General features: G+C 39.4%; 1 non-coding gene across 1 annotated transcript; it reads right to left on the reverse strand.

Moving 5' to 3' along the window:
- Positions 1 to 9024: 9024 nt before the first annotated feature.
- Positions 9025 to 9130, reverse strand: LOC140858235 (small nucleolar RNA R71). Its single transcript, XR_012141803.1, has one exon. It is a non-coding gene; the product is annotated as a small nucleolar RNA R71 (small nucleolar RNA).
- Positions 9131 to 15646: the final 6516 nt, after the last annotated feature.

Consider the following 15646-nt stretch of genomic DNA (forward strand, 5'->3'; position numbering starts at 1 on the left):
ACTGAATTGACCTGCAAGAGAATAATCAGATGGAGTCTTATTTACATGTCAACTGATAATTCTCTAGTGGGAGTTGTGTAAATGATCCTTTGACCTGAGGTCACCATGGTACCTTATGTACATGGATCCATATTTTTATTCACTACCTAACTTGATTCTCTGATCCTTGTATGGAGTATTCTAGATATGGTGAAAAGTATATGAAGATTGTGAGTGATCAATAAGGAATCAGTCACTCCTAATAAGGAGAGCGAACATCCTATGTGATCTCAAAGGACTGTGATTCTGAAAGTCTTTGACCAAAGCAGGATGATAATTAGAAAAGAGTTTCTAATATATTATCAACTAAATTATTATCTTTAGATTGAGATATATAAAGATAAGTGATTGGATTTGAATATTTTTATACCCACAACTCATCTAGGATGTTGTTTGACTGAAGGATTGAATTACATGAAAACTTGCCATTGAAAGATATTTTGATAATTTTTTATCAAAATTTAAATCTTTTAGGTAGTCATGACATATTGGTAGATGTCAATCTTGACTTGTGGGCTTGATAAAAATTAAAAAAATTTAATTATGAAATCAATTTGGAAGAGTCCAAGTTGATTGGGACTCTTCGGGTGACTTAATCTCATCGGATTAGGGTTACGTTGAAAGTCCGGGTCCACTGCTGGCTAGATTTGGAATCCAATAGATCACACAGTTTGAGATTTAATCTTGGTCTAATTTAATTAAAGTTTAATATAAATTTTATGGGTTAATTTGATATGCTTAGAGGAGAACCTATCTGGGGGATCTGTTTTATAGACGGGAGAGCGTAACCGATTGACAGTGACGTTCGTAACTGCTTGGTAGTGGGCCGTTCGGGGCCACGTGGAGTTTGTTACAGAGAGTAGTGGTGTCCATTGTCGCGACTTACTGGAGAGTGGTGGGGCCACGTGGAGTTTGTTACAGAGAGTGGAGTGGTGTCCATTGTCGTGACTTGCCGAGGAGTTCGGGCCGGACGGCTGAAGCTCGGTTGGAATATTTGGTGGAGCAGAATAGCTCTCTGTCTCAGCAATCTAAGAGAAGCTCGGATGTTTTTGAGGTTGCTGGTGGGTTAACTATTGTTGGGTGCCTTAGGCATTGATGCCGCAGACGAAAGTCATCTGCTGTAGAAGCCTGGACGAAAACTTTTTGTTGGAGAAATCTGGTTGGAGTCCGATTGCTAGAGAAGTCCGTCTGGAATTTGTCTGATGTAGAAGCCTGTCTGAAGACTGTCCGCTGGAGAGGTCTGGTTGCATGAGGGATCCAGCAGAAGGTCGACCGATAGCAAAATTCGAAAGGTGCTATAGAAGGTTGACCGATAGAAGAGTCCGAAAGGCATTGTGGAAGTTCGTCCGCTAGAGGAGTCTAGAGGACACTGTAGAAGGTCGACCGCTGGAGGGGTCTGGAGGAAATTTATCTGTTGGAGGGGTCTCGTTGGCACTGTTGAAGTCCGGTTGGCACTGTTGAAGGTTGATGGCTGGAGAGGTACGGAAGACACTGGAGACAGTCGATCACTGTAGAAATCCGACTGCTGGAGCCCGTCCGTTGTAGAAGTTCGGACGGAGTCCGGTTCTTGCAGAAGTCCGGAAGGAGGCCGCTTACTGTAGAAGCTCGGATGGAATTCGCTTACTGTAGAAGTTCAGATGAAATTTGCTTACTGTAGAAGCTCGGATGAAATTCAGAAGGCGGTCGACCACTGTAGAAACTTGGATGGAGTCTGGTTACTGTAGAAGTCCTGCTGCTAGAGAAGCTCGGACATTGATAAAGTTCGAAAGAAGCTCAGAGTAAAGTTGATCATGACAGGAGGAAGTCTGGAAAAGATTCGGAGAGTAGTCGATCACTATAGAAAATCAGCTGATAGTGAAGCCCAGAGAGCATTTGGAGCAGTCTGATAGACGACTGAAGGAGCTCATTATTGGAAAAGTCCGGAGGGTACGATAGGAGTTCGTCCATTGGAGGAGTCCGGAGGACACCGTAGAAGGTCGACTGCTGGAGGAGTCCGGATGGTACTGTGGAAGCTCGGACGGTCGAAAAAGTTCAGAAAGACGCCGCACAAGGTCGAAAGCTGGAAGAGTCCTGGGAGGGTTGGCCACTTACGAACTTCGACTGGAGTTATTTTATACCCAACAATGCCTTAAATTTTTAATTTTTGAAAATATGAATTAACATTTCTACTAACTCAAAGGATGTATCACAGATATAATGTACACAATGTGATAGTAGAATAACCTTTTTATTCATTTATAGTCAAAATTATAAATTTGCCCTTACATTTGTATAGGAATGTGTCAACCAATCTGGCATCTAGGGCACACATCTAACAAACTCCCACTTGACCTAATGCCAATTGGCTATATATCTAAGTCCCATCTTCTCAAGGTGGTCTTCGATCTTCTGCTGGCCTAATGGCTTTGTCATTGGGTCTGCCACATTGTCTGTGGAGTCGACTCTCTTAACCTCGATATAATCTTTTTTGAGGTAATCACGGATCAGATGGAATCACCGCTCGATATGCTTGGACTTCTGGTGAGACCTTGACTCCTTAGCTAGGGCTATGGTGCCATTATTATCGCAGTAAAGAGGGATGGCATCTGATAACATCACTCCAAGCTCTATGGTAAATTTTTTGTACCATAATACCTCCTTCGCAGCTTTCGATGCAATAATATACTCTGCCTCCATGGTGGAATCAGCAATCACTGTCTGCTTGAAATTCTTCCAGCTAACTGCACCACCATTGCAAATGAACAGACTTTCAGATATCGACTTTCGATCATCTATATCAGACATAAAGTCTGAGTCTGTAAATCTCTGAACCTGGAGTTCTCCATTCCCAAAGACTAGAAATATATCCTTAATCCTTCTCAAGTACTTAAGGATACATTTCACAGAAGTCCAATACTCTTCGCTTGGATTCGACTGATATCTGCTTGTGACACTCACAGCATGGGCTATATCAGGTCGTGTACATAGCATGGCATACATGATGCTTCGTATTGCTGAAGCATAAGAGATCTTGCTCATGCGTTCAATCTCCTCAGGTGTGCTAGGGCACATCTTCTTGGAGAGATGAATGCCATGTCTAAAAGGTACTAAACCTCTTTTGGAGTTTTCCATGCTAAACCTTTTTAGCACCTCCTCTATGTACATCTTCTGTGAGAGTCCCAGCATCCTATTTGGTCTATCTCTATAGACCTTAATACCCAGTATAAAGGATGCCTCTCCTAGATCTTTCATAGAGAACTCCTTAAACAACCATATTTTGACTGAGGTCAATATGGAAATATCATTTCAAATCAGCAGGATGTCATCTACGTACAGTACAAGGAAGACAACTATGCTCCCACTGACCTTCTTTAACACACATGGTTCCTCCTCATTCTTGATGAAACCAAACATTTTGATCACATCATTGAAACGAGTATTCCAGCTCTAAGATGCTTGCTTAAGTCCATAAATGGACCTTTGCAGCTTGCAGATCTTGTGATCATCATCACTGGATGTGAAATCAAGCGGCTGTTCTATATAGATATCCTCCTCAAGATATCTAATTAAGAATGCCATTTTCACATTCATCTGCCATATTTCATAATCAAAATAGGCTGCAACAGCAAGCAATGTGCGGATGGATTTTAGAATGGCTACGGGCGAAAAGGTATCCTGATAGTCAATGCCTTCACGCTGACTATAACCTTTCGCTACGAGCCTAGCCTTGAATGTCTCCACATTTCCATCTGCACCTATCTTTCTCTTGAAGATCTATTTACACCTAATAGGTACAATACCTTCAGGTGGATCTACCAAGATCCAGACTTGGTTTGAGTGCATCGAGTTAATTTCTAATCTCATTGCCTCTAACCATTTCTCAGAGTCGATATCTGATATCGCCTCGTCATAGGTCTTGGGGTCATCACCATGAGTCCCATTTCTCGTGAGGAACATTTTCTCTACTTTCTCTTGTATAGTACCTAAGTACCTTTCAAGAGGACGAAAAATCCTAGTCGATCTATAAGGTGGAAGAGGTTGTGTTAGGACTGGTTCTAATTGATTTGGTTCCTCAGGTTCTTTAGCTTGTTGCTCTAAGAAGACATTCTCTTTGAGCTTAATTATTCTTTCGATGCCACCATCTTGAATAAACTATTTTTCAAAAAAAATAGCACATCAATTCACAATCACATTGTGATCTTCCGAAATATAGAAATAGTATCCTAATGACTCTTTAGGATATCCTATGAACCAAGCTCTAAAAGACCTGACTCTAACTTATCCGCTTGCTGTCTCTTGACATGAGCCAGACAATCCCAAATTTTGAGATGACTCAGACTTGCTTTCTTACCATGCCATATCTCATACGGTGTGGTAGGAACAGTTTTAGAGGGAATCCTATTCAATACATATATTACTGTCTTGAGACAATATCCCCAAAGAAACTCAAGGAGGTCTGTGAAGCTCATCATGGAACAGACCATATCTAATAGGGTTCGATTTCTCTATTCTGAAACTCCGTTGAGTTGTGGCGTTCCAGGTGGAGTCCATTGAGAGACTATACCATTGTCCTTAAGATAGTCTAGAAACTTTTGACTAAGGTATTCACCTCCTCGATCTGATCGAAGAACCTTAATGGGCTTTTCTGTTTATTTTTCTACCTCATGCCTGAATTCTTTAAACTTTTCAAAGGCTTCAGACTTGTGTTTCATTAGAAACATATGTCCGTACCTAGACATATCATCGGTAAAGGTAATGAAGTAGACATAGTTGCCTCTAGCCGGCACATCAAATAGGCCGCACACATCCATATGTACTAGGGCAAGTAGGTCTGTGGCCCTTTCCCCATGTCCTACAAAAGAGAGCTTGATCATTTTGCCTTGAAGGCATGATTCACAAACTGGATATGACTTGAAAGTCAATGGACTCAATAGCCCGAATTTCTCCAATTTGTTAACCCTGTTTTTCGCTATATGACCTAGCCTTAGGTGCCACAGATACCTATCATTTAGACTATCTCTAGGCCTTTTAATTCTCATGGCATTCACATTTTGCTCGATATGAAATACAGATACATCAATATGTAGCTGATAGAGATCATTAGAAAACTATTTACAATTTTATTATTTTCATAAAATATGTTACAATGGTCCTTATGAAAGCTAATCACATAGCCTTCTTGTGCTAAACATGAAACAGAAATCAAATTTCTGCTTGCTGCAGGCACATAATAACAGTCTCTAAGAACTAAATCTAATCCTAACGGTAATCGCAGAGGGTAGGTTCCCACAGCCACAGTAGAAACTCTTATTCCATTTTCGATGCGTAGGATCATATCCCCATCCCTCAGCCTCCTGCTCTCCTCAAGATCCTGTATAGAAGTGCACAAATGAGCACTAGAACCAGAGTCAAGTACCCAACTGGATGCAGAGGAAACCGTAAGATTAGATTCTATAACAAGCATACCTCCAGAAGGACATCCTTCTTGTTCTTCAGGGTGGCCAGGTACTGAGGACAGTTCCGTTTCCAATGGCCGTCTGAATTGCAGTGAAAATTTTTTTTTTTCAGCAGTCTTATTCTTCAATTCCGTCTTCTTCCTTTTTCCATCCACCTTCTGCTTCTTCGCAGACTTTTTCTTCTTTCCAAAAGACTTTTTCTTGAAAGAAGTCCGCTCCACAGTAAGGACTGAGCCTTTTGAACTCTTCAAAGAAAGCTTAGCCGTAACCAACATGTTCATTAACTCAGTCAAGATACACTGCATCTTATGTATATGGAAGTTCATGATGAACTGACCATATGCATCGGACAAGGACTGAAGGATCACATCAATCTGAAAATCCTTGTCTAAGATGATACCAAGCTTCTCAAGCTCCTCAAGGTCCTTGATCATTGTCAAACAATGATCTTGGACTGACTGCCCATCACGCATTTTAGCCTTAAAAAGTCTTTGGCAGACTTGATACTTGGCTGCAAGACTTTGTTCACCAAACAACTCTTGTAGGTGAGCCAACATTTGGCAGGTAGTCATAATATTCTCATGCTGGCACTGCAAGTCATCAGATATTGCACCCAACATGTAGTACCTGGCTTTGTTATCTTCATCTATCCACTTTTTTAGAGATGCTCTCTGTTCAGCAGTCGGACGTGCTAGCATGGCAGGTGGGTCCTGATCCAAGATATGAGTCAGTTTCTTGAAATCCAGAACAATTCTATAGTTTCTCAACCAGTCCTTGAAATTAGGTCCAGTCAATCTGTGGGTGTCTAGTATTTTGGTCAGGGTGTTGGACATAGACATGTTTCCTGTAGAGAGTCAAAAGTTTCTAGTTAGATTTTGTAATCAGACTTAACCAATTTGTTTAGGGGTTTCATTTTTAAACAAATTAGGCTCCCACTATTTTCTCAGATTCTTACACTCCCGAGGTAGAGATGTGAAAATCTTTATGATTAGTGATTTCTAGTGGGTGGTGCGATCTCACCGACTGGCTCACCACTGATAGACACTTAATTTAAGTCATTTAAAGTAGAAAATCATAGTTAATTTATTTTATTTATTAAGAGTTTGATGCTTCTTTTTATGTTTTACAGGAAAGATGATCGTCGATACAAAGAGTCCGATTCATAGATCAAAAAGACTCAAGTTTGAAGAAAATTGAACTTAAAATAAAATTAAAATAAAAGAAGGATGCGTACGGTATTATAGAAAATGAAGATACTATGCAAGAAATCCAAAAAGATATAGACATCATTGTGAAGAAACAAAAGTTTCTTTTTGGAATAAAAAAAAGAGTGTTCACGCGGCAGTGTTCACACGGTGCGAGCGCGGGCGCGGGGTGGATGCGGGGCGGGCGTGAGGCGGGCGCGAGCGTGGGCGCGAGGCGGGTGCGGCACGGCAGGCAAGCGGGCGCGTGGGGTTCATGGGGATAGACGAGCAGATGGAAAAAAATATATATTTGGAAATGCTTCAAGAGGAAAAATTTGTATTTTTTTTATCTGCTTGTGATCTTTCCATCTCATCCATCTATTTTTTAGTCATTAGTATTTTCTTTAGTCCCACATCGAAAAACCATGTAAAACTCCTCCCTCTTAACACCTATAAAAAGGCTTTTGTACTCCCATTGGATGGGGAGCCCAAAAATTCTTCTAGAGCCTTGCATAGAGGGATAGAAAGGGACTACTTCATGAGCAGCTAAGCTAGCAGTCTCAGGAGTGGAGAAGAAATTTTGTAACGACACAGAGATAGTTTATTGTTCTAACTTTCTTGTATTTTTTTATATGCAATAAAGATTATGCTTTTTATTTAAATCATCATGAGTTCTTTATTTTCTCTCTTTCATATGCTTTTATTTATACTTTCTTGTTAGATTAATATTAGGAACAACTTTTATTTTTTGGAGATGTACCATGATCTACGGGTATGGGGCGTGCCGAGGAAAGAAGAGTTGTTTACCTAGTACTTTTCAGAGATGCACCATGATCTACGGGTATGGGGCGTGCCGAGGAAAGATAGATATTTTTTCTAAGATTAATCGCATCTATTTAATTAAAAGAAAAGAGATACAACTCTACTCGTGCAAGATTAATTCAAAACTCTTGAGCTCTTTATTTTTTAATTACATCAATTATAAAATAATTTATTTTCTAAATCAAAATAATATTTTTTTTTTTATTTTATAATCTCAACTTAGCTCAAGGTCCCTGAGGATACGATCTCGACTCATCTTACCTACATAGTGAGTAGAGTTATTTTTGGTGCTATCAACGACTACGCACCAAATTTTGGCACCATTATCGGGGATCTTGGCATGGTTGAATTAAAAAAAAAAAATCATTGACATTTCATAACACTTAACTAAAATAGTGTAACCCCAAGTATAAAAATTTCTAACTTGATTGGACACCTTGTTTCTTTGCATTGCATCTCCATAATTAACTTTAAGGGCGCAACCCATTAATCAGATAAGGTGGGGATTTGATCACCCTTCCTTGGCCCAAAAATCATAACCATCATTCTGCATTAAACCAAGCCTTAATTTTAAAATTAATTAGACATTGACCCCTAAGGATTTCGAGCTCATTAGGACAAGTGACCCTGAGAGTTGAACCGGGTTAGACTTGATCAGCTAGCTGGTGTCTAGGCAAGTGGTTTGCGGGATGACTGGGCCCAAAGGAAGGTGGTTTTTAATTGGTTTCATTTGCTGACCTGACCAATTTAATTGGTGTCTAAGGAAAGCAACAGAGAGACTCCCACCAACCTTACACTTACCTGGCCAGTTGGTTGGTCAAGCTCTGACTTGGAAGGCTTGAAGGCTAACTACAGTTAGGAGCTGTCTAGAACTAGGGTAACTTTAGGATAGAGAGTCCACTACATGTTAACTTGATTATAATTAAAATCTAACCATAACTAATTCTTCTATTAGTTTTAGGACTTCTTAGGATCTCTTCTTTAGAACTCTTTTCTCTCTTCTCTTCTCCTCTTAATAAAAAAAAAATCCTTAACAGACTAGGATAGTCCTACATAGACCTTTTAGTTGCCGTTAGGTCGACGATCACTAAAACCCGACTTGCAACCATTAGATGAAGAATTAGAAAAGACTCTTAGGACTATCCGAGTTAGAAATATGGCTACACTTGGTGAGGCTAATCCTCCATGCTCATTGAGAGAATACTTCACTCCATCCTCGTATACCTACTCTCCATGCATTCAAGCACCTCCAGTAGAAGCTACCCAATATGCGATTAAGTCTAGCATTATTCAAATGTTACCATCATTCTATGGACTTAGTAACGAGGACCCATACAAATACTTGAATGAATTTCTTGAAATTTGTTCCACAGTAAAAATCCAAAACTTCTCAGATGATGCCCTTAGGTTGAAACTATTCCCTTTCTCACTTAAGGACAAAGCCAAACATTGGTTAAACTCCTTAGACTCTATAACCATTTCAACTTGGGAACATCTTCAGAGAGAATTTCTCAAGAAATACTTTCCAATTAGAAAAACAAATCAAAATAGAAAAGCTATCACTAGTTTTTCCTAATTGGAGGGTGAACTTTTTCATGAGACATGGGAAAGGTTAAGGGACCTCATTCGTAAATGTCCACACCATGCTGTCCCTAAATGGCAACTTTGTCAATATTTTTATGATGGTCTATTGGAGAAACACCGATAAATAGTTGATGCATCATGTGGTGGGACATTCATGCTAAAGAGTGAGGATGAAGCCTGGCAGCTCTTTGAAACACTTAGTGAGAATTCCCTACATCATATGTCTACCACTTCTAGAGAACAACCCATGCTTCAACAAAATAGAAGTAGAATTTATCAGATTGGAAACATCATGGATATCCACAGTAAGGTAGATGAACTGTCCCAAAAATTAGGCCGTCTTCTAAATACTGGACAATCCCCGATTCTACCTAACCCAATCCAAGAAGTTTGTGCATTGTGTGCAAGTCCGAACCATTTTGTTAGTGAATGCCCAGCCGCACCTCAATTTCCTGAGTTTGTGCATGAGCAGGTTCAGCAAGCTCAAGTCCAACAAGCTCGCAGACCAGGAAACGATCCTTATTCGAGCACTTATAACCCCGGTTGGAGAAACCATCCAAATTTCTCCTGGAGACCACAACTAGTGGTTGGTCCTACCACACATCGACCTCAATATCAGGACCCAACATATAGGCATGGACCATATCATCAATTTTAAAATGTTCCTCAACCGTCTACTACTGGTCACAGTTCAGCTTTTGAGAAAAAAGTTTTGAAAGTACTAGAATGATTAGAAGTCAACACTCAGACCCTTAACTCCCACACACAATCCATTGCTAAGCTAGAGACCCAAATAGGTCAACTAGCGACTGCATTCAGTAGGAGGGAAGGAGAAAAATTACCTAGCCAACCTGAGAGCAACCCAAGAGAGCAATTTATGATTGAGAGCTCTAATACCCCAGAAGTTTTTTTCTGAATATGCCAAATCAATCATGACTCTGAGAAGTGGGAAGGTCATTGAACACACTAGTAAAACCAATGAAACCGATCCTAAACCTCTAACCGAAGCCAAATCACCCAAGAACAAGGAGGACCTGAGAATAGAGAAAGAACCAACTGCACCGAAATCATCTTACTTGCCTAAAGCCCCATTTTCGGATGCCCTGAAAGCCCCTATTCCTGCAGATAAGAAGGGAGGAAAACTCGATGAGATGTTGGAATTGTTTAAGCAAGTCCAAATTAATCTTCCCCTTCTAGATGCAATCAAACAGGTCCCTGCTTATGCCAAATTTTTGAAAGATTTGTGCACCCAAAAACATAAATCTAGATCACAAATCCCAAAGAAACTATGCCTCACTGAACAGGCTAGTTCTGTCTTCCAGCATGCCACTCCTCCAAAGCTTAAGGACCCAAGAGCCCCCATCATTTCTTGTGTTATAGGAGATTATCACATTAAAAAAGTTCTTCTGGATTTAGGGGCAAGTGTGAATCTTTTACCTAGTTCGGTGTATAAACTTTTTGGATTTGGAGAACTGAAACCCACATCAGTCACACTGCTGTTAGCCGACAGATCAATTAAGGAACCACATGGAATGCTTGAGGATGTCTTGGTCAAGGTAGATGAGTTTTACTTTCCAGTTGATTTTCTGATTCTCGACATGAAACTAAGTGGCAACCCAAGATAAATTCCCATTATCTTAGGATGGCCCTTCCTAGCTACGACAAATGCATGCATTAATTGTAGGACAGGAGTCATGGACGTATCGTTTGGGAATAAGAAACTGAGACTGAATGTGTTTGGTGCTTTCCAAGGATCATCAATGGATAGTTGCTTCGAAGTAGATACACTAGAAGACATTATAGAAGATGCAACACCCATAATTCTAGCACCAGACCCCTTAGATACTTGTTTGGCTCACTTTGGAGTGTATGACTTTGAGGGATATAAGAAAGAAGTTAACATCTTGTTGGATACACCACACGATAAAACCACTCCTCCATGGACAATCAAGTATGAGCCATTGCCCACATTAGCCAATACACCAATAGTCCCATCCTTAGAATCACCACTTACGTTAGAATTGAAACCCCTTCCTGCTACGCTCAAGTATGTATTTCTAGGACCCAATGACACCCTCCCGGCAATCATTGCATCAGACTTGATCCCTAATCAGGAAGCACAATTGGTTGATATTCTGAAGGAACACAAAGAGGCTATCGGTTGGTCCATTGTCGATTTAAAAGGAATTGACCCCTCCATTTGCATGCACCATATTCATTTTGAGGAACATGCCAAACCCCATCGAGATATGCAGAGAAGATTGAACCCAAACATGCATGAAATAGTAAAGAAAGAGGTGGTAAAGTGGTTAGATGCTGGAATCATCTACCCCATATCCGATAGTAAATGGATCAGTCCCACTCAAGTATTACCTAAAAAATTAGGTATTACTGTGGTTGAGAACGAAAAAGGTGAACTGCTTCCCACTCGCATATCATCTGGATGGCGAGTATGCATAGATTATAGAAAACTGAATGTCGTTACTAGGAAGGACCATTTTTCATTACCCTTCATCGACCAAATCTTAGAACGGTTAGCAGGACAAAGTTTTTTCTATTTTCTTGATGGTTATTCAGGGTACAATCAAGTACCTATATTTTTGGATGACCAAGAAAAGACTACCTTCACCTGCCCTTATGGTACCTTCGCTTTTCGACGTATGCCATTCAGGCTCTGCAATGCATCTGCTACATTTCAACGGTGCATACTGGCCATTTTTTCGGATATGTTGGACAAATATCTTAAAATTTTTATGAATGATTTTTCTGTGTTTGGAACCACCTTTGAGGATTGTCTCCATAATCTTTTCAAAGTTCTTAAATGGTGTATGGAGACAAATCTTGTCCTAAGTTGGAAAAAGAGCCATTTCATGGTGCGGAAAGGAATTGTATTAGGACATATTATTTCTGAAAGAGGGATCGAGGTAGATAAAGCCAAAGTTGAGGTCATTTCAAAACTACCACCCCCTACTTCGGTCCGACAAATACGATCCTTCTTAGGTCATGCCGGATTTTACAGATGCTTTATCAAAGACTTTAGCAAGATTTCAAGATCCTTGTGCAATCTGTTGGCCAAGGATACACCATTTATCTTTGACGAAGACTGTTTGAAAGCGTTCAACACATTACGAACAGCCCTGACAACAGCACCTATAATAAAACCCCCTAACTGGTCCATTCCATTTGAGATTATGTGTGATGCCTCTGACTTTGCAATAGGTGCCGTCTTAGGCCAAAAAATCAATAAGGAGCCACATGTGATCTATTATGCTAGCAAGACTCTTTTCGATGCCCAATTAAACTACACTACAACAGAAAAAAAGCTACTAGCAGTAGTGTTCGCTCTTGAAAAGTTTCGCTCATATCTGTTAGGGTCTAAGGTTCTAGTTTACTCTGATCATGCAGCTCTGAAACATCTCCTCTCAAAGAAAGATACGAAACTGCATTTGATCAGATGGATCCTTCTTTTATAAGAATTTGATCTAAAAATTTGAGATAAGAAGGGTTTCGAGAATGTGGTAGCTGATCACATCTCCAGGATCTTAGTTGAACACATGATAGGCACAGATGAGGTCAAAGAAAAATTTTCTGATGAACAACTTTTCATAATCTCCTCTAGCCATCCTCCATGGTTTGCCCATATTGTTAATTACTTATCAACAGGACAAGTACCTTCTCACTGGACAAAACAAGAAAAGGATCGATTTTTTTTGCAAATTAAATATTATTTTTTGGAAGAACCTGAACTATTCAAATACTGTCCTAACCAAGTTATTCGCCGTTGTATCCCCGAGAGTGAATTCCAAAGCATTCTCACTTTTTGCCATTCTTCGACATGTGGGGGATATTTTAGTGGAAGAAAAACTATAGCAAAAGTACTGCAGAGTGGGTTTTATTGGCTGACACTTTTCAAAGATGAACATAAATTCAGTCGTAATTGCCTGCGATGCCAGCAAACAAAAAATATTTCGAGAAAAGATATGATGCCCCTATCCCCTATACTTGTAGTAGAAATTTTTGATGTTTGAGGAATTGATTTCATGGGATCCTTTCCCTCCTTATTTGGATTCGAGTATATTTTGGTAGCAGTGGACTACATATCAAAATGGGTAGAGGCTATGGCAACCCGAACCAATGATCACAAAATCATGATCAAGTTCATTCAACATAACATCTTTAGTCGATTTGGATGCCCAAGAGCCATAATTAGCGATGGGGGTACACACTTCACAAATAAGCACTTCGACATGCTAATGAAAAAATACGGAATAATTCATAAAGTTGCCACACCTTATCACCCCCAGACAAGTGGCCAAGTTGAGGTCTCCAATAGGGAGATCAAGCATATTCTTGAAAAAATGGTAAGACCCGATAGAAATGACTGGTCAGCACGCTTAGATGATGCATTATGGGCTTACCGTACTGCTTTTAAAATACCCATAGGAATGTCTCCTTATCGACTTGTATTCGAAAAAGCTTGTCATCTGCCAGTGGAATTGGAACATCATGCATTTTGGGCCATACGATAATTTAACTTTAATATGAAAAATGCAGGTTCCAATAGGAGACTTCAATTAAATAAACTTGAAGAGCTACGCAATGAAGCGTATGATAGTGCCAGAATTTATAAGGCTCGAACTAAAGCGTACCATGATAAATTCATTGCACGAAAAATGTTCGAGCCCAATCAAAAAGTTTGGCTCTTCAATTCTAGGTTGCGTCTGTTTCCTGGAAAACTTCGCTCACGTTGGGATGGACCTTTCATTGTAACTCAAGTATTTCCTCATGGAGCTATAGAACTCAAAAATCCTAAACAGGGGAACACCTTTAAAGTGAATGATCAGTAATTGAAACCTTACATAGATGAAATTAGTGATGGAGAATTAATTGAATCTGTTGATTTAGTGGATCCAATACCGCCATAATACTCAATTCAGTCTGGCTGAAGACGTAAAACTTAGTGCTTGTTGGGAGGCAACCCAATGATTTCATATTTTTTTTACTTTACTGCAGCTACAGAAATTTAGAACAAGAGCCTATTAATCAATGAAGCTATCTTCAACTTCTGAAGCAAAATTATCCTAAGTGCACTCTCTCCTTTTATTTTCTTTGCTTTCCTACTCCATTGAGGACAATGTAGATTAAGTTGGGGGGGGAGAAAATAAAAATTAATCAAATCCTCGAGTATGGTCAGAAATAATTAGTTTTATGTATCCAAATTTTATTTTGATTAAGAGTCAATTAGGCATCCTAATAAATGAATGATTAATGGTCAAGATAATTTTAGAGATACTGAGGAATAAATTATTAAGAAAACTCAATGAATGGTAGGGTTTATACTATACCAAATTTTAGGAGTGATTTTACAACCCTCTTCTTACTGATCTCAATAAAGAATCTGCTTCATGAGAGATTGGGTGGAAAGGTTGAGGTATGCAAAAATTTTTCTTAAAATATATTTTTTTATTTAAAAAAAAAACATTAGTTTCCTACTGAGTAACCGAGCCCCTTCGCCTAAGTAAGTGTTGTGGTTCGCGTAAAAAGATGGGCAATGTTAAAAAAAAAAATGGATAATAAGAGGACTAAATTGCAAGAAGATAATAAACTCCTCTCACATTAAGTTAGAGGATTTAAAGAGTAAAGTGGAGAGTTGGTGAAAGAAAAGCTCTTAAAATTTCTTTAGTTAATACTCAGCCACTAGTTGGGTCAAATTGATAATCCCATGAAGTATCTTTTTAATGGTCTGACCAGGTATCATCTACCTTTTGGGATGCCTAACCTAATTTTTGATTCAAGATCGAGTCGGTACATAATGCTGATATATCTATTTTATTCGAGGATGAACAAAATTCAAGTTGGGGGGTGTGATAAACACTTAATTTAAGTCATTTAAAATAAAAAATCATATTTAATTTATTTTATTTATTAAGAATTTGATACTTTTTTTTATGTTTTACAGGAAAGATGATCGCCGATACAAAGAGTCTGATTCATAGATCAAAAAGACTCAAGTTTGAAAAAAATTAGACTTAAAATAAAATTAAAATAAAAAAAGATGCATACAGTATTATAGAAAATGAAGATACTATGCAAGGAATCCAAAAGGATATAGACGTCATTGTGAAGAAACAAAAGTTTCTTTTTGGAATAAAAAAAGAGTGTTCACGTGGCAGTGTTCACGCGGCGCGAGCACGGGTGCGAGCGCGGATGCGAGCGCGGGCGCAGGGCGGGCGTAGGGCCGACGCGAGCGCTGGCGCGAGGCGGGCGCGGCACAACAGGCAAGCGGGCGCGCGAGCTTCGTGGGGACAGACGAACAGATGGAAGGAAATATATATTTGGAAATACTTCAAGAGAAAAAATTTATATTTTTTTATCTGCTTGTGATCTTTTCATCTCATCCATCCATTTTTTAGTCATTAGTATTTTCTTTAGTCCCACATCAAAAAACTATGTAAAACTCCTCCCTCCTAACACCTATAAAAAGGCTTTTATACTCCCATTGGAGGGGGAGCCCAGAAATTTTTCTAGAGCCTTGCATAGAGGGATAGAAAGGGACTACTTCACGAGCAGCTAGGCTAGCAG

The sequence above is a fragment of the Elaeis guineensis genome, chromosome 5 (assembly GCF_000442705.2).
Source record: "Elaeis guineensis isolate ETL-2024a chromosome 5, EG11, whole genome shotgun sequence".
Taxonomy (NCBI): Eukaryota; Viridiplantae; Streptophyta; class Magnoliopsida; order Arecales; family Arecaceae; genus Elaeis; species Elaeis guineensis.